We start from the raw sequence: 20,232 nt of genomic DNA on the forward strand, positions 1-20,232 counted from the left end.
AAGGCCAAGAAGAAGAAGACCACGGGGACTCGAAAGAGTGCCCGCAACGTGGTGGTGTCGGACTCATCATCTGACGAGTCCGAGACGCCCTCCTCCCGCGAAAACGAGGAGGAGGAAGAAGAAAACTCTCCCCCCCAGCGGAGGGAGGAGAGAAGAGGAAGGCCGCCCCAACGGGGGAGGCCGAGGGGTCTAGGAAAAGGAAGACCCCTCCGCCGGACTACGCCCCCAACGCCGAAGAGGGCAAAGAGGAGTGGCCAAACAGGGCCAAGCGTCCGGCGAAATCGTAAGTTCGGATATCAGAATAACTCATGATGTTCCTTTGTTGCACAGCTTTCCCTAATGTCGAATGTAATTATGCAGTCCGCCCCGGGCCGAATTCGACGAATCGTCGGGCGGCTCCCTGGACTCATCGGACGTGAACTCAGTTCTGCCCGCTGTCTCCCCCCGCACTGCAGACGACGCCGAAGTGGCATCGCGACAAGCTCCGGGGCAGGAGGAGGTGGTCCCGGAGGAGCCGCAAGGCAACCTCCCAGACTCCAGGAGTGAAGGGGGTAAGGCCCCCCAGGGCTCCAAGTCCGGCTTTGTGCCGGACACCGCGCCGGAATCTTCCATAGTTCCGGACCGCGGTAGGCGAACTCCTTCCAAGAGGAGCAAGCCTTCTGAGCCGGCGGCCTCCGTCCAACCGGAGGTGCCGGACAATCTGCTGGAGGTGCTTGACGGCGCCTCCATCAACGAGGGGCACCGTACTATTATGAGTACGGTGATCCAGAAGGTTCAGTCCGCCAAGAGCGGACTGACTGAAGCTTGCGCTAGCCTTCTAACAGGCTTCAAGGTAAGTAAAAATATGTAAAAATATAATCGCATAGACAGTAGCCCCTGATGCTCTGTTTGGCGTTGGGAAAGAAAAGCCGAATAGAGGATCTATTAAATTTCGCAGGAGTCTAACAAAAAGAGTCAATATGCGTATGCAGGCTTCGCTATTAAATTTCGCAGGAGTCTAACAAAAACAGTCAGTGCGGCGGTGGGTGTCCTGAAGCAGGACCTCGAGCGGACCGAGCAAGAGCTCGGCCTTGCCAAGCGGCAGCTCGAGGAGAAAGAAGGTAAGAAATACCTTACAGAAAAAATGCCTATAGGAAGGCGCAATTGCAAAAAATGACAAGAGTATACTGCTTATTGTAGGGGCCACAACTGAGGTGGCGACCCTCAAGCAGGCGCTGTCCGAGGCCGAGAAGAAAGCGGCCACGGAGCGCGCCGAGCGGGAGAAATTTGAGGCGCAGGTCGGCGAGGTGCGGCAAGAGCTTCAGGTTCTCATGCAAAAACATGAGAGTTTGGAGCTCGACTCCAAGACGCGAGCGTCCGAGCTTGCTGCGGCCCGTAAAACTGCCAAATCTGCCAAGGCCGAAGCCCAGAAGGCCCTCCAGGAATTGGATGCGGTGAAAAAGATATCGGCGGGTAAGGCATTCTATATGCAAAGCAGACATATAAAAGTAAACTACTTGTTACTTACCCGAATCCGGAGCTCTCCAGGGGCATTCGCAGATCTTCCCCGCAGCGTATCCGATGCCGCCGCATTCTACCGAGCCGAGGAAGGCAGCTCGACGGAGAGGTGTTCTGGTCTCAGTACGCTGAGGCCGGACACCCTGTGCCCTTGAGCGACCAGCTGAAGCAGCTGGTCGAGCTCCACAAGGCGGCCGAACAGGCCCTGAAGGGCTTCATAGTTCAGCTGTGGCCTAGAGAGGCCCTGCCTGGGAGCTACTTCGGACTGGTGCGGCGGCTGGTGGAGGCTTGTCCAAGGCTCGAGGTCATCAAGCGCTCCGTCTGCATCGAAGGTGCCCGTAGGGCCCTTGCCCGTGCAAAGGTGCATTGGGGTAAGCTGGACGGTGAGAAGCTTGTGAAGGACGGGCCGCCGCCGGGGAAGGAGCATCGCAAGCCCAAGAACTACTACAAGGATGTTCTTGCAGGTGCCCGCCTTGTGGCGGATGAATGTACCAAGGATGTGATATTTGAATGAACTCGCTCGTGTTTATCCTGTGCGCTGAAAACTTGTTCATATGCACTAAGCAATGCTTATTGAATTTAAAATATTACTTTCTGTGCGGCCGTTTATCAGAAATTGAGAGATGACCAGTCGTCGGCTTCTACCCCCATGCCACTAGTGCTGGGGTGTTCGGGATAAACCTGAGCGCTCTTTTTCCCATAGTTGGGTCCTTTGAGGGAGGCGCTCAGCACAACGAACCAGGCAATCGGACTATAATGCTTGAACACTCTCACTTAGCCATAGAACTCTATAATTTTAAATTTCGGCGAAGCCCCTAGTTCGGAAGACCGAGTTCGGGGCGCTATCCACGCCTTGGCCGAACAAAGCCAGCTCCTCGCTCGAAGCGGCATAAGCCTTTAGGGACTCGAAAAACCTCTCGAACAGCGATCGGTCTCTCGCCACATCATGACAGTCAGTTTTAGCTTTCTCCACTGAGGTGCTTAACCCAGCTGAACCCGGGCACAATCACAGTGGTTCTCCTAGTGCTACCTTAGCCGATAGAGCGGAACGTAAGGCACCAAAACATAGGAGCCGGGCAAACCCAACTATTGACCCAAATCATGATTCGGAGCCGATGCATATAGTGCTATAAGTTCGGGGTGCCGCACTTGTGAAAGTGTACGGACTTCTCACACCATTATGAGGGGTACTGAAGCCCCTGGCGTGTTTGCCGTACCATGGTGTACGGATGCAATCATGTCATTTAATAAACATATATGTGAAAAGAGGATAATGCAAAAAAATAGACAAAAAGCTATGCATTGTTTATAGAGAGGCTATTTATCAAAGCCGAACGATACAAATAGTGCGGTAAGCAAAAGGTATTGGACTATTCAGTATGTCCTAACCAGGGGCAGGCCGCGGAATTGTATTTAAAACAGGTATACCGCTCGTAACAGAGACCACCTGGGAGTTCCATAATGCGGCATGGCTTGTCTGCCTCCCTGGATCTTGCATCGTTTGTGCGGCAGTCGAATTGCCGAACAGGTCGTCCGAAGTATGGAGTCCTGAAAGTAAGAAAAAATTAAAAAAAAAGAATCTGGCAGCCCCTAGTACGTTTTAAGCCGTATTTTGGGCGTGCCGTTATTGTGCCCCTTCCCCTGTGCCCATGGTATTTCAAGGGCGTAGTTATGTACGCGAGGTACTGGTTTCGCTATGTCGCGAAAGCTGGGGTTGGGGCCGTATTGCTACGCTTGCTCAGAGTGTGCCAAGCGGTCCTGCTGTGGGTTACTCCGGGCGCGCTTGGCAGTGTCTGGCTTTTTAATGGCCGGACTGGAGAATTGCCTGAGAAGGCTACTTTGTACCTCTGCTGCAAGAGCCGCCGTATGCTCCTCCGTACGGAGGGAGCATTCGGTGTTTCTGTTGACCGTAATTACTCCTCGAGGGCCTGGCATCTTGGGCTTGAGATATGCGTAGTGCGGCACCGCATTGAACTTTGCGAATGCGGTTCGTCCAAGGAGGGCGTGATAGCCACTGCGAAACGGGACTATATCGAAGATTAACTCTTCGCTTCGGAAATTGTTCGGGGATCCGAAGACCACGTCAAGTGTTACTGAGCCTGTACAGTTGGCTTCTACACCTGGTATAACGCCTTTAAAGGTCGTTCTTGTGGGCTTAATCCTTGAGGGATCTATGCCCATTTTCCGCACTGTATCCTGATAAAGCAGGTTCAGGCTACTGCCGCCGTCCATGAGGACTCTTGTGAGATGAAATCCGTTGATGATTGGGTCGAGAACCAATGCAGCGAAACCGCCATGATGGATGCTAGTGGGATGGTCCCTTCGATCAAAAGTGATCGGGCAGGAGGACCATGGGTTGAACTTTGGGGCGACTGGCTCTATCGTGTATACGTCCCGTAGCGCACGCTTCCGCTCCCGCTTGGGAATGTGGGTTGCGTATATCATGTCCACCGTCCGCACTTGTGGGGGAAAGCCCTTCTGTCCATTGTTGTTCGGCGGCTTGGGCTCCTCGTCGTCGCTGTGCAGCCCCTTGTCTCTGTTTTCGGCCCTTAACTTGCCTACCTGCTTGAACACCCAACAATCCCTGTTAGTGTGATTGGCTGGCCTTTCGGGGGTGCCATGTATCTGGCACAAGCGATCGAGTATTCGGTCCAAACTGGACGGGCCCTGAGTATTCTTTTTGAATGGCTTTTTCCGCTGACCGGATTTATAGCCTTTGAATCCGGCATTGACTGCCGTATCTTCATTGCTATCACTGTTAACGCGGCGTTTTTGCTTATTCCGACGTGTCCTACCACTTTTGTCCTTGGTATCCGAATTACCAGGGTTCTTTGATAAGTTGTTACTGCGAGCTAGCCAGCTGTCTTCTCCCGCGCAAAAGCGGGTCATGAGTGTCGTGAGGGCTGCCATGGATTTCGGCTTTTCCTGTCCCAGGTGCCGGGCAAGCCACTCGTCGCGGATGTTATGCTTGAATGCTGCTAGGGCCTCTGCGTCCGGACAGTCGACTATCTGGTTTTTCTTTGTTAGGAACCGTGTCCAGAATTGTCTGGCCGATTCCTCTGGCTGCTGAATTATGTGGCTTAAGTCGTCGGCATCCGGCGGTCGTACGTAAGTGCCCTGGAAGTTGTCGAGGAATGCGGCTTCCAGGTCCTCCCAAGAACCGATTGAGTCTGCTGGCAAGCTGTTAAGACAATGCCGGGCCGGTCCTTTAAGTTTGAGCGGGAGGTATTTGATGGCGTGTAGATCATCGCCGCGTGCCATGTGGATGTGAAGGAGATAATCCTCGATCCATACCGCCGGATCTATTGTGCCATCGTATGATTCGATGTTTACGGGTTTGAAACCCTCTGGGATTTTATGATCCATTACTTCATTCGTGAAGCATAGCGGGTGTGCGGCGCCTATGTACTGGGCTATATCACGACACAGCTCGGAAGAGCTATGTCTGTTGTGTTCGGCCCGGCCGGATTTGTTGTATCCGGAGTGAAGATCATTGTCACATGTCGTAGGGCGCCTGCGCGATCCGTAGATCGATCTTGTTTGTCTTGCCTTATCCTCCAGTATGTCTCGCAGGTCGGGCGCATTTTCCCATGCCTTAGTTGAGCGGCGTCGGGGCATGGCTTGAGTGGAGGGCCGAGAGGCCTCTCTGTCGCGGCCGCGAGGTGGCCGGTCTGCCATGTCATGCGCTGGTGATGTAGGTGCTTCCTCCTCTGATCGGGGTAGCGGCCTGTGCTTCGGGTAACTCTTGGAGGGGCGTTCGAGTTCATACTCTTCGGCCGCAAGGACTTCAGTCCATCTGTCAGCTAGCAAATCTTGGCAGCTCTAAGCTGTTGCTGCTTTTTCTTGAGGCTGCTTGCCGTGGCTAAAAGCCTGCGTTTAAAACGCTCTTGTTCGGCGGGGTCTGATGGTATGACGAATTCGTCATCATCGAGGCTTGCCTCGTCTTCGGAGGGAGGCGTATAGTTATCATCCTCGACCTCTCGGTCTGCCGCTCTCTCATGAGGGCTGGCTTCTCCATCTTCCTGTGCCGAATCTTGCTGAGGTGGGTGTTCTTCGGCGCTATCCGGGGTAGTATTATCTCCCATGCCGGAATCACCGTTTTTGCTTTGGCGAGATTTAGAGCGGCGCCGCTGACGCCGGCGCTTTGGCTGTTTCTTGGGGGCGTCATCCCCCACTGTTACATCGCCATCTCCATCTTTTGGAGTATCCACCATATGTATGTCATATGACGAGGTGGCCTTCCAGCGCCCTACAGGTGCTGGTTCCTGTTCGTCTCCTACATCGTCGTCCATGCCGTCGATGTCTCCGGAGCTGAAGTCAAGCATGTCGGTTAGATCATCGACAGTGGCTACAAAGTGGGTGGTGGGTGGGCTTTGAATTTCCTCATCGTCCGTATCCCACCCTCGCTGACCGTGGTCCGGCCAGGGCTCTCCTGATAAAGAGAGAGACTTAAGAGAATTCAGGATGTCGCCAAAAGGCGAATGCTGAAAGATGTCTGCGGCGGTGAACTCCATTATCGGCGCCCAATCGGATTTGATTGGCAGGGGCGCGGGGGGTTCAGAGTCCGGGGAGGAGTCCGGATCCTCGGAGTCACGGGTTTTGCAGAGTGCGGGGCTAGCGTTCGGCTCGATCGCTTTCGGGATCGCAGCCCCTGAGGTGACGTCCAACCGTTCATCCTCGATTGGCGCAATAGGCTCCGAGTTAGGGGTCGGAACCGATGCGTGTGCGGCCTCCAGGACACTGTCCGGGGGCAGAGCTAGATCATGCCCCTCGAGATAGTGCGGCGCGCTTGGCCGTGGCTCGAGCCCGTCGAAGATCAAGTCTCCGCGGATGTCAGCCGTGTAGTTTAAGCTTCCAAACTTGACTTGATGGCCAGGGGCGTAGCTTTCGATCTGCTCCAGGTGGCCAAGCGAATTGGCCTGCAGAGCGAAGCCGCCGAAGACGAAGATCTGTCCGGGGAGAAAAGTCTCACCCTGGACCGTATCGTTGTTGATGATCAAAGGGGCCATCGGGCCTAAAGGCGACGACACAGAGGAACCCTCAACGAAAGCACCAATGTCGGTGTCAAAACCGGCGGATCTCGGGTAGTGGGTCCTGAACTGTGCGTCTAGGCCGGATGGTAACAGGAGGCAGGGAACACGATGTTTTACCCAGGTTCGGGCCCTCTTGATGGAGGTAAAACCCTACGTCCTGCTTGATTAATATTGATAATATGGGTAGTACAAGAGTAGATCTACAACGAGATCAAGGAGGCTAAACCCTAGAAGCTAGCCTACGGTATGCTTGTTGTATATGGAGTTGATTGCCTACGGACTACAACCCTCCAGTTTATATAGACACCGGATAGGGTTAGGGTTACACAGAGTCGGTTACAATGGTAGGAGATCTTGAATATCCGCATCGCCAAGCTTGCCTTCCACGCCAAGGAAAGTCCCATCCGAACACGGGACGAAGTCTTCAATCTTGTATCTTCATAGTCCAGGAGTCCGGCTGAAGGTATAGTCCGGCTACCCGAACACCCCCTAATCTAGGACTCCCTCAGGGACATACCAGCCCCTAAGGGGCTGGTGCGCCCCCTATAGGCCGAATAGGAGGAGAAGGAATGGAAGGGAAGGGAGAAGGAAAGGGGAGGATTCGGCCTCCCCCTTTCCTCCCCCTCTCTCTCTTTCCTTCCCCCTCCGACACTTATGGAAGGGGAGGCTGACTTGTGGGAGGTGCCCAAGTAGGATTACTCCTACTTGGGGCACCCCTTGCTGCCCCTCTCCCTCTCCCACCTTTATATATGTGGGGGGCACCGCTAGAACACACAACATTGATTCTTAGCCGTGTGCGGCGCCCCCCTCCACAGTTTATGCCACCGGTCATATCGTCGTAGTGCTTAGGCGAAGCCCTGCGCAGATGACTTCACCATCACTGTTACCACACCATCGTGCTGACAAAACTCCGCCTCGACACTTTGCTGGATCAAGAGTTCAAGGGATGTCATCGAGATGAACGTGTGCAGAACTCGGACGTGTCGTACGTTCGGTGCTTGATCGGTCAGAACGAGAAGAAGTTCGACTACATCAACCGCGTTGTCAAACGCTTCTGCTTTCGGTCTACGAGGGTACGTGGACACACTCCCCCTATCATTGCTATGCATCTCCTAGATAGATCTTGCTGAGCGTAGGAATTTTTTTGAAATTGCATGCTACGTTCCCCAACAGTGGCATCCGAGCCAGGTCTATGCGTAGATGATATGCATGAGTAGAACACAAAGTGTTGTGGGCGGTGATCATCATACTACTTATGACCAATGTCTTATTTTGATTCGGCGGTATTGTTGGATGAAGCAGCCCGAACCAACCTTACACGACCACGTTCATGAGACCGGTTCCACCGACAGACATGCAACTAGTTTTGCATAAAGGTGGCTAGCGGGTGTCTGTTTCTCTAACTTTAGTTAAATCGAATTTGACTGCAGCCGGTCCTTGTTGAAGGTTAAAACAACAAACTTAATAAATCACCGTTGTGGTTTTGATGCATAGGTAAGAACGGTTCTTGCTAGAAGCCCGTAGCAGTCACGTAAAACTTGCAACAACAAAGTAGAGGACGTCTAACTTGTTTTTGCAGGGCATGTTCTGATGTCATATGGTCAAGACATGATGTGATATACGTCATTGTATAAAATGATCATGTTTTGTAGAAGTTATCGGCAACTGGCAGGAGCCTTATGGTTGTCTCTATTGTATGAAATGCAAACGCCATGTAATTGCTTTACTTTATCACTATGCATTAGCGATAGTTGCAGAAGCAATAGTTGGCAAGACGACCACGACGCTGTGATGGAGATCAAGGTGTCAAGCCGGTGACGATGGAGATCATGATGGTGCTTTGGAGATGGAGATCAAAGGCACAAGATGATGATGGCCATATCATGTCTCATTTTTTGATTGCATGTGATGTTTATCTTTATGCATCTTATTTTTCTTATACGGAGGTAGCATTATAAGATGATCCCTTAATTAAATTTCAAGGTATAAGTGTTCTCCCTGAGTATGCATTGTTGCGACAATTCATCGTGCTGAGACACCACTGATACGTCTCCAATGTATCTATAATTTTCGATTATTCCATGCTATTATATTATCTTTTTTGGATGTTTTATATGCATTAATATGCTATTTTATATGATTTTTGGGTCTAACCTATTATCCTAGAGCCTAGTGCCAGTTTTTGTTTTTTTCCTTGTTTTAGAGTTTCACAGAAAAGGAATACCAAACGGAGTCCAAACGGAATAAAACTTTCGCGATGATTTTTCTTGTACCAAAAGACACCAAGGAGACTTGGAGTGCAAGTCAGAAGAGCCACGACGCGGCCACAAGGGTGGAGGGCGCGCCCCAACCTTGTGGGCCCCTCGGTGACTCCCTGGCCCGGATCTTCCTCCTATATATACACATATACCCCAAAAACTTCCGGGGGAGCCACGAAACCACTTTTCCTCCGCCGCAACCTTCTGCACCCATGAGATCCCATCTTGGGGCCTTTTCCGGCATCCTGCCAATGGGGGATTCGATCACGGAGGGCTTCTACATCAACACCATTGCTCTCCGATGAAGCATGAGTAGTTTACTTCAGACCTACAGGTCCATAGCTAGTAGCTAGATGGCTTCTTCTCTCTCTTTGATTCTCAATACAAAGTACTCCTCGATGTTCTTGGAGATCTATTCGATGTAATACTCTTTTGTGGTGTGTTTGCTGAGATCCGATGAATTGTGGATTTATGATCAGATTATCTATGAATATTATTTGAATCTCCTCTGAATTCTTTTATGCATGATTTGATATCTTTGCAAGTCTCTTCAAACTATCGATTTGGTTTGGCCAACTAGATTGGTTTTTCTTACAATGTGAGAAGTGCTTAGCTTTGGGTTCAATCTTGCGGTGCTCGATCCTAGTGACAGAAGGGGAACCGATACGTATTGTATTGTTGCCATCGAGGATAAAAAGATGGGGTTTTCATCATATTGCTTGATTTAATTCCTCTACATCATGTCATCTTTGCTTAAGGTGTTACTCCGTTCTTTACGAACTTAATACTCTAGATGCATGCTGGATAGCGGTCGATGTGTGGAGTAATAGTAGTAGATGCAGAATCGTTTCGGTCTACTTGACATGAACGTGATGCCTATATTCATGATCATTGCCTTAGATATCGTCATAACTTTGCGCTTTTCTATCAATTACTCGGCAGTAATTTGTTCACCCACCATAATATTTTCTATCTTGAGAGAAGCCTCTACTGAAACCTATGGCCCCCGGGTCTATTTTCCATCATATAAGTTTCAGATCTACAATTCTAGTTTCCTATTTACTTTCCTTGCAATCTTTTACTTTCGGTTCCATAAACCAAAAATACCAAAAATATTACTTTACTATTTATCCATCTCTATCAGATCTCACGTTGCAAATAACCGTGAAGGGATTGAAAACCCCTTTATCGCGTTGGGTGCAAGGTTGGTGTTTGTTTGTGCAGGTATTCGGTGGCTTGCGCGTTGTCTCCTACTGGATCGATACCTTGGTTCTCAAAACTGAGGGAAATACTTACGCTACTTTGCTGCATCACCCTTTCCTCTTCAAGGGAAAAACCAATGCAAGCTCAAGAGGTAGCAAGAAGGATTTCTGGCGCCGTTGCCGGGGAGATCTACGCCAAGCCAAGACATACCAAGTACCCACCATAAACTTCATAAACTCTCATACCTCGCATTACATTATTCGCCATTTGCCTCTTGTTTTCCTTTCCCCCACTTCTAAAATGATTTTCAAAAAAGATTCGCCTTTTCTTTGCCCCTCTCCCGTTCGCCTTCCTCGTTTGTTTTTTGTGTGCTCGTGTGTTGGATTGCTTGCTTTGTCACGATGGCTCAAGATAATACCAAGTTGCGTGACTTTTCCAATACCAACAACAATGATTTTATTAGTAATCCTATTGCTCCCGATGCTAATGCGGAATCTTGTGAAATTAATACTGCTTCGCTGAATCTTGTTATGAAAGATCAATTTTCCGGCCTTCCCAATGAAGATGCCGCATCCCATCTTAATAATTTCATTAATTTGTGTGATATGCAAAAGAAAAAAGATGTGGATAAGGGACTAGATAGTTGAGAGTGGGATTTGCTCCTCTGATGATGGAGAGATATTCTCAGAGCCCTCCCGGTGTGACGGCATCCATCATCGCCTGGCCAGACACAAGTTACTATGTCACAAGAATGCCAGAACATCTCAACGAGAAAGAAGAACAAAATTGTAAACGAGGAGAACGGTATAGTAAGCATGTGTATGACTCAAGAGGATACCGATATATATCACCTTGGGTTTTGTAAAGTATTATGAAGAAAATGGAATAGCACATGATAACCAAAGGTTCATTGGAATGTTATTCGTGTACTCATAGGGATCGATATGGATGTCCACCGTTCTGCTATGGTTCATTGAACGAAAGAGGTTTTGTTCATGTTTATGTTCTACCGAACCTATAGGGTCACAAGCTTAAGGTAATCACGATTTTCTGAGTGTTAGTAGGACAGGAGTAATGAGGAAATATTTATGAAATAGTTTCATTACTATTCGAAATAGTTTTGAGAGGAACCGGAAGCGTTTTGGGATTTACGGGGTAATACCAATATATTATATATAGGTGGAAATAGTTTCCAGTTGATGTTAAATTAATTTTAAAAGGCTCTAAATATGATTAGGAGGACTTTATATTTATTTAAATATCAACAGGCCTTAAAAGGCCAAGAGGTGGAAAGCTACTTTGGCCACTCTGGCCCAAATAGAGGTGGCGCCCCTTCCCCGGTTATGGAAGGAAGGTGAGGCCGAGTTGGAGGGGGGTCCCTCCTCTTGGCCTGCCAAGGGGGGGGGAGGACTTCCCCCTTTGTGTGGCGCCTCCTCCATCCCTCCCTCCAATCTATATATACTAGAGGTTTTGGCACTTCTTTGATACACAAGTTTTGGAGCCTTCTCTAGTTCTCTAGTTCTAGTTCTAGTTGATCCTAGTTGATTTAATTAGAGCTAGAGCTAGATCTTCTAATCCTCATAATTAGACTCCTAGTGTAGTTCTAATCTCCTCCCTCCAATTCTCCAATGACGATTAGCTCTGGACAGTGAAGCACTGCCCGATCGTGAAGACTGTATGCTTGCAATCTATGGAGAGGTCGTGCTTTCAGTCTTCCGTTCGAAGGACTGTTCATGGACGGTCTGAGGGATCACTCATCGACGGATCGAGAGGCTTCAAGTATGATCTACGGCGCCGGATTTTTATTATTATTATTAAGAGATGGCATGTAATTTTTCATTTATTAAGGGATGCCATTTTTAAGAGATGACTTTTTTATAATTAAGAGATATAATATTTTTAGCATGGCATTTTTCTTGTTTTTTTGTTGACATGGAAACTCATATTATAGGACCACAACATGTTTAAATACATTTTTATCTATTTTTTGTGTGTTCAAAAAGGATCGGTGATTGGGCGTGGAGGCCTAGAAAAGCATGCACCTCCAAACGATCGTTGGGAGGCGTCTTCCCTAGCGAACCAAAACGTTCACTTATGGGTGCTCCCTCGGCGATCGATTCGTTCGCCCCGACCTTTCCCTATGGGGAGCGTAAGCTAGATATTACGATCTTAATTCTTTGTCTCAGACCTTGATTGGGATAGAGAGTTGTCGTTCTAACTTGATTACTTCTTCGAGATTCCATCATATGTTATCCCCTTGGACTCGATGGTTGCTTACTTTCCCCAATGATCCTTAGTCGGGATTCCTTTTGTCCGTTCAACTGATGAGGGTATAATTCTGTCGCCTGTGTTTTCTATATAAATTTGTCGCATCCAACACATGTTGGGTTTGGACGGACAACCTCTGTCGACCACTTCAATTATGTCCCTGAGTTTTTTATGTTCGAGGAGCGAACTCGGCAATGGTTTACTTCCAATATTCTCAGGGTCAATAATTCCGCAACACATTAACCAAGGCAACTCATAATACTGAGTGTTGATCTTGTGGTGGGACTGGGCTCCACATAAATCGTTTGAGTGTCTTCTCCATATCAAAGAATTTTGAGTTCATGTATTTGACTAGCTATGGTAAGAGGGTGCCCTAGGATCCATCAATTTGGATCCATAATTGAAGATGACTGGTCGCTCCTCGGACCAACTCAAGAACTTGACCCACCAAGTGTCCATGTTCCAGGGGAGCAACTAACCTTGTCCTACTATGTTGAACAACAAGGGAGACAAGGGCTCCTTCTGTCTCAGAGACTTGTAGGTTCTCAAGTCAATGACTACATCATGTTTAACCGTGCAAGGAGTCGAATATGCAGAAGGCGCATCTATAATCTTCAATTGACACATTTGTAATTAATTTCTTGTAGCTGAAGCACAATTGGCATGCTCTAAATGACAACACCTAACGAAAAACGCTCAATTAGATGCACAGTTCAGACGTCCTATCGTGTCGTCGTTTTCTTGGCTTGAAGTCTAATCTCCTAAATAATGATCTTGGATGACTCCTCTGATAGCTCCAAGATGGCCATCACTTGATGTGCGCCCATTCAAATTGTATAAGGGCGTGTACCTTTCAATAACGAGCACCAAGCTCACAAAAGACAACCGCTCTTCGTATAGAATTCTGATTTCTGAACGAAGACTACTTCCACTCCACGTGTTCTGAGAACCAATCATTTCCCAATATCTTTCTGATTTCCTTCTGGTTGCGTGTCCACATTAAACTCGAATATTTTGTTCGAAATTAGAGAAGGTGGAGAAGAAGGCCGGAGCGGAGCAACGTGGGGTGGCGTCGGTGGCCGGAGGACGAAGGTGAGGGTGAGGAAGCGGGAGCAGAGTAGGAATGTGGGATCCGTTGCAGGCAGCAGCCTTAGATAAATTTGCACGTTCTAAAAGTGCCTTTTACTTGACCATTACTAATACCCAACTCTTCCTTCAGACCTTCGTCACCCGCTTAAACCACTTGCGACCAGGACGTTGATGAGTGCGTCCACAATGGCGCCAACACAGCAGGCACTCGCCGGTGCAGCGACGTCACAGCCGCCGCACTTCCTCTTGGTCCCTCTCGCCGCCCACGGCCATCTCATCCCGATGGTCGACCTCGCGTGCCTCCTCGCGTCCCGCGGCGCGCGCGTGAGCCTGCTCACCACGCCCCTGAATGCCAGGCGGCTGCGCGACGGCGGCGTCGCCGACAAGGCCGCTCGCGCGAAGCTCCTGCTGGAGGTCGTCGAGCTCCCGTACTCGCCGGCCGACTACGGCCTACCACCGGACTGCCAGAACGCCGACATGATCGCCGACAACGCGCAGATGCTCCCCTTCTTTCTCGCACTGCGCGAGCTTGCCGGCCCGTTCGAGGCCTACGTGCGCGCGCTGGTGCCGCGCCCGAGCTGCATCATCTCCGACTGGTGTAACTCGTGGACAGCCGACGTCGCCACTTGCCTCGGCATCCCGCGGCTGTTCTTCCAGGGGCCATCGTGCTTCTTCTCGCTCTGTGACCTCAACGCCGCCGCGCACGGGCTGCACGAGCGGATAGCCGCGGCCGAAGACCGGGAGCCGCACGTCGTGCCCAGCATGTCGGTGTCCGTAAAGGTGGGCAACGGCAGGCCCCACGGCTTCTTCACCTCACCGGGGTGCAAGGAGCTGCGTCACGACGCCGTCGCGGCCATGCGTACGTCCCACGGTGTGGTGATCAACACCTTCCTGGACCTCGAGGAGAAGTCCGTGGCATGCTACGAGGCTGCTCTCGGCAAGCCCGTGTGGGACGCTCGGCCCGTTCTGCCTGCACAACCGTGACGGCGAGGACAGGACGTCGCGCGGTGGCAACAAGAGCGGCGTCAGCGAGAGGGCGATCGTCGCGTGGCTGGACAAGCAAGCGCCGGAGTCCGTCGTATATGTCAGCTTCGGCAGCGTTGCACGGAAGCTCCCCAAGCAGCAGTTCGAGATCGGCCACGGCCTGGAGCACTGCGGCAGGCCTTTTCTCTGGGTCGTGAAGGAGTCCGAGCTGGCCTCGCCGGAGGCTCGTATGTGGCTAGAGGCCCTGGAGGCGCGCACGTCCGGGCGGGGTCTTGTGGTGCGCGGCTGGGCACCGCAGCTCGCCGCCCTGGCGCACCGCTCCGGGGGGGGTTCGTCACGCACTGTGGCTGGAACTCGGTGCTGGAGTCTATCGCGCACGGCGTGCCCGTCTTGACGTGGCCGCACTTTGCCGACCAGTTCCTGAACGAGCAGCTGGCTGTGGACGTGCTCGGGGTCGGCCTCCGGATCGGCGTCACGGCGCCCGTGATGATCCTGAACGACGACGCGGCCGCGCCGGTGCTGCGTGGCGACATCGCGCGCGCGGTGTCAGAGCTCATGCAGGGTGGAGAGGAGGCCGAGGAGAGGAGGAGGAAGGCCAAGGAGTACGGCGCGAAAGCTCGGAAGGCCATGGAGAAAGGAGGCGATTCGTACGAAACGCTTACGCAGCTCATCGAAAGCTTCCGGCACGTGGAGGCAAAGAACATGAACATTGCAGCGGCGTGACCGCGTGAATATTGCACAATTGTACGTAGTTCCTTGAATGCACTGCATCGATGTGCAAGGATTTTCGGGCGTAATCATGTCGCTCGATGTATGTTTGTTCGTGTGAATGAAGCGTGACAGCTCTTGCTTTCTTTTTCTCAAGGATACACGATGGAGAGATGTTTCAGAATCATCCATAGAAAAAGAGTCAAGACGGCTGATAAAACGGCAAACGATGGATAGAACCACGTTACACCAGCACAAGACTGCAACGTCACCACTGCCTTGCCCAATGAACCGAACCTAGGGTTTTCGCCGCTGTATAGGTAGGAAATGGACTAGACCGAGACATTGCCTCCAAGGAGGAGACGTCGCCCGTAGGCATCGCCATTGTCCGTACTAGTACCCGCGAGGCAGAAATTTCTTCTTGGCCAAGTCCAAACATCCTCGAAGACAGCAAGAGCGACACAAAACTGGAGTAGAGGAGGAAAAGTGCCTTCTCAGACCATTGATTAGGAAGGAGATCCATATCTCCCCGCCGACAAGGAGGGGAGCACCGACAAGGCTTAGCGAGGAGCAGCACCAGAGGCACCGCCTCAGCACGTCGCCACCGGTCGCCAGCTCCCTATACTCAATCCGATGACACAACAAGAAAGCGTTGCCTCGAGATCCAGGCGCCATCACGATTGACGAATATATTGATGCATTTGTAAAAATGCTCACGCATTTGAAAAAAGTCCATGGGTTTGAAAAATGTTCCCAGATTTTGAAAGAAATGGGTCATGGATTTAAAAAAAATCACATATTTCAAAAATAATTGTGAATTTTTAAAAAGTTCACACATTTGAAAAATGCTGTCAATTTGAAAAAAATCAAAAAAAGGAGAAAAATCTAAATTGAATAAAAAATAAATTTGAAAAACACGAATTTGAGAAAAGTGTTCATGAATTTAAAATAATCATGATTTAAAACTCGGAAAATAAGTAAATTTGAAAAAGTTTACAAATTCGGAAAAAATTCACTAAAAGAGAAAAAATAAAAAATAATAATGAAAAAAATGGAAAAGGAAGAAGAAGAAAAAGAAACAAAAGAACGACAGACCCAAAAATAAAACAAGGGAAAAACAAAACCGAAAGAAAAAAAACAAAGCCCAGAAAAACCAGGAGGAAAGACAATATGGGCCAGCAGTCAACTTGACACCTAGCGCGTACAAGGGATGTGCGCCGCGAACCAACAAGCCTATATTTGATGCTTGAATTTCGAAGCTCACAATCTAGCGAAACACATTTTAAATTTAGGGGTTGGCATCCATGTTTAGTCACCCCGATAATATCCTTTACGTTCGTTTGTGTAGACATTGGCTCATGTTAAATAAAACTTCGCGAGATTGTCTTAAAAATATAAGCCTATATTTGACGCTGGATATGCCAAATAAAAGTTGGCTTTCTATTTTTGGCGCCATATGTCTCATATTACGCAAATCATAGGGACGTCTCGTCTGAAGGCGAGCGCCAAATGGGTCAGCCAAGGTGTGTGGGAGGGCACAACCTCGTTTATTTGTTCTTTTTTCACGTTTTTTGTTCTTTATTTTTCCTTTTTTCGCCTTTGTTTATACCTCTAAATATGTTAAAATAAATATATTACAAAAAACACTTTACATAAAATATTGGAAACAAATGCTAACCAAGTGTTTTAAAAATATTAAATATGTATAAGGAAAACGTTTCTAATGTATAAGAAAAACTTATACAAAAAATATATGATGTATATGAAATTTTTTGATCATGTATTTAAAAAAATGTAACCATGCATTTGAAAAAAAAATCAAAACAAATATTTGGAAATGTTAAACAAGCATTTGGAAAATGTTAAATGTGTATAGAAATATTTTTGACCATGTATTAAAAAACTTAAACAAATACATGAATTTTTTGAATCAATCATTAGAAAAAAATGTTAGATGTGTATAAAAGAATATTGACGTTGTATTCAAATAAATGTAATATTTTATTTAAAATATTAATCAAGCATTGAAAAAAATATTAAATATGCATAGAAAAATGTTGGCCATATATTCAAAAGATGCTAATCTTGTATCTGAAAAATATTTTAAAAAGCTTATGAACAAAATGTGTATTGAAAAAATGATGACCATGTAATTGAAAAATGTTCAACTTGTATGTGTGCTAAAAGTATATTGCACAAACGTGTGTGTGTGTGTGTGTGTGTGTGTGTGTGTGTATACCAAAAGTGTAAAATGTGTATGATAAAAAATAGAAATAAGAATAAAAGTTTTCAAAAAATTTAGTTATGTATTTTAAAATATTATAAATGTGTATGGTATATATGAAAAATGTTGAATGTGTACTGAAAACATAGTTAACATGTGTTGAACAACATAAAAACCAATGAAAATCGACAAAAAACAAAGAAAAACATAGAAATCCAATAAAAACCAAAAAGGTGAAAAACGAGAAACAAGCAAACAAAGCCGAAGAAAAAAGAAAGAAAATAAAAACTTATGAAAAGTAAACCGGCAAAGAAACAAAGAAAACCAGAGAGCAACAAAGAAAAAGGAAAAAATCAAGTGAAAACAGAGAAAGGAAAAAAACAGTGGAAAAAAATGAAAAGTGGAAAAACCAGCGCTTTCGCCTCAAGTTGGTTGCGTCTCCTACTTTACCACGAACCGGATAGTGCCTCAATGACTAGTGGTGCTACTCGGAACCGAGGGGACCTAAGTTCGATCCTTGGCTGCTCCTTTTTTTTCTCCCTATTTTTATTGTTGTAAGTATGTGCTAAATGGGCCGGCCTGTTTCTGCAGACGCTTCAGGCAATGGCTTCTTCTATCTCACGTTCTTTTTTGAAATCACTAGTTAAAAGTATTCGTTATAAAGATCACTCCCACCTCTCTAGGATATAACAAGTGGCATCATGTATATGCGTCACTTATCGCAACCTAAGTTCGATCCTTGGCTGCTCCTTTTTTTTCTCCCTATTTTTATTGTTGTAAGTGTGTGCTAAATGGGCCGGCCTGTTTCTGCAGACGCTTCAGGCAATGGCTTCTTCCATCTCACGTTCTTTTTTGAAATCACTAGTTAAGAATATTCGTTATAAAGATCATTCTCATCTTCCCAAGATATGACAAGTGGCACGATGTATATGCGTCACTTGTCGCAACCTAAGAGTTTTCTCTTTTTTTATAAATTCGTTTATTCAAAACGTTTTATCTCTTAAATTGTGCGTCCAAATCTCGAACCGTTTTTTCCGTTAGATTCCTCGCGTCAAGATCTTCAAAACTAGATTCCATGTTAATACGTTTTGACGAACTTTTTTTCACAAAAAAAGACAAAAAAACCGAATCGGGAGCACGGATTTTTTCCTTTTTGAAAGAGCCACGCCCGTGCCTCGCGCGAAAGGACAACCGTGCCTCTCGCGGAGGAAAAAAAACAGAAAACGCGTTTTTTTCGTTTCCGAGAGGCACGGACGTGACTCTCGCGAGAGCACAACCGTGCTTCTCGCGGAAGCAAAACAGTGCCTCTCGCGGAAAAAAAAACCAGAAATATTGTTTTTTTCTTTTCCAAAAGGCACAACCATGACTCTCGCGAAAGCACAGCCGTGTCTCTCGTGGAAGCAAAACCATGCCTCTCGCGGAAGGAAAAAAACAGAAAACATATTTTTTTTGTTTCCGAGAGGCACAGCCGTGACTCTCGCGAAAGCAGAACCGTAACTCTCACGGAAGCAAAACCATGCCTCTCGCGGAAGGAAAAAAACAGAAAACAAGTTTTTTTTCGTTTATGAAAGGCACGGCCGTGACTCTCGCGAAAGCACAACCATACCTCCCGCGGAAGCAAAACCGTGCTTCTCGCGGAAGAAAAAAACAACAGAAAACGCATTTTTTTGTTTCCGAAAGGCACGGCCGTGACTCTCGCGAAAGCAGAACCGTGCCTCTCGCGAAAGGAAAAAAAACAGAGAACGCATTTTTTTCGTTTCCGAAAGGCACGGCCGTGACTCTCGGGAAAGCACAACCGTGCATTTTGCGGAAGCAAAACCGCGACTCTCGTGAAAGGGGAAAGAAAAAAGAAAACGCGTTATTTTTGTGCAACAAAAATAATTTGGCCCCGAAACCTAAGGAAGACCGGTGGAAAAACGAAACGTACAAAAAACCGTTTAAAATGCTGAAAACGTGTGCGGAAAAATAAAAAAAAAATCCGGAGGGAGCGCCCAGAGCACGATATGTGGCAGGCGGTGAGAGCACGCCAAGTGGCGCTGATCGTTGCAAGGCTCCCGAAGAAGCGCTCATTAATTAGTTGCTCTTGTTCTTTTTCTCTTTCCTTTTGAACCATATGAAAAGATGGGCTTGCTCTCATATTGTTTGTGCTTTTCCCTCCTACTTAAACATTAGTCCTCTACTAAAAAAAACTTAAAAGTTAGTTCCAGAGAAAACAAGCCATGGTCCATTCCGTTCGGCCTTATTGTGTGCATGGGCATCCGGATTTTGCGCCAGCTGCCTCAGAAAAAAAAACCAACTTATAGGTTTTGTGCTGGTCTTCTTCCATCTCGCGTTCTTTTCTCTTTTTTCTTTTGAACTAGTAAGTTTGCACGTGCAACGCACGTCTTGCTCCTTTCAAAGGTTAGCTTTGAATAGCACCTGCACAAGTAAACCACAACAAGCGTGAATTCAAAGATCTAACTGAAGACACTCGCCATGCTTGAAGATAAACTTAGACACCATATTTGGCTCGCTATCATTATGTAAGTTGGGCAACAATGAGAAGTTTTTCAAAGGAAAATCAATGGTGGACATGCGGTCCGATACAGCTCATAGAACTATTACAAAGAAAAAATGTAAATGAATAAACAATCGGTATAAGGAATGCGGCCACAAATAAAGAGCATATAATGGTGAAGAAAATTAAACATGATGTATTGGACAACAATGCCCAACCATGTTATGAATTTTGTAGAGTATCTTCCAAAAAAAATATGAGGAAGAGTAACTTCAAATTTGATTGTGAGATATCCTCCATTCCAAGTTGATAATGTGTAAAATACATCTGGAAGGGAATATAGAAACGAAGTAATAAAATTTGCTATTGCTCTAGTCCAACAAATTTACTTGTACAACATTGGTGAAATGTCTTCACCAAGATTATATTCTCTACACCCCTTCATCCATATTCGTTACTGAAAAGGCATTT

General features: G+C 47.4%; 1 pseudogene; it reads left to right on the forward strand.

Annotated features, from left to right (window-relative positions):
• Positions 1 to 13,227: 13,227 nt before the first annotated feature.
• On the forward strand, positions 13,228 to 15,196 carry LOC125515817 (annotated as a pseudogene).
• Positions 15,197 to 20,232: the final 5,036 nt, after the last annotated feature.

Source organism: Triticum urartu, chromosome 6, assembly GCF_003073215.2.
Source record: "Triticum urartu cultivar G1812 chromosome 6, Tu2.1, whole genome shotgun sequence".
NCBI lineage: Eukaryota > Viridiplantae > Streptophyta > Magnoliopsida > Poales > Poaceae > Triticum > Triticum urartu.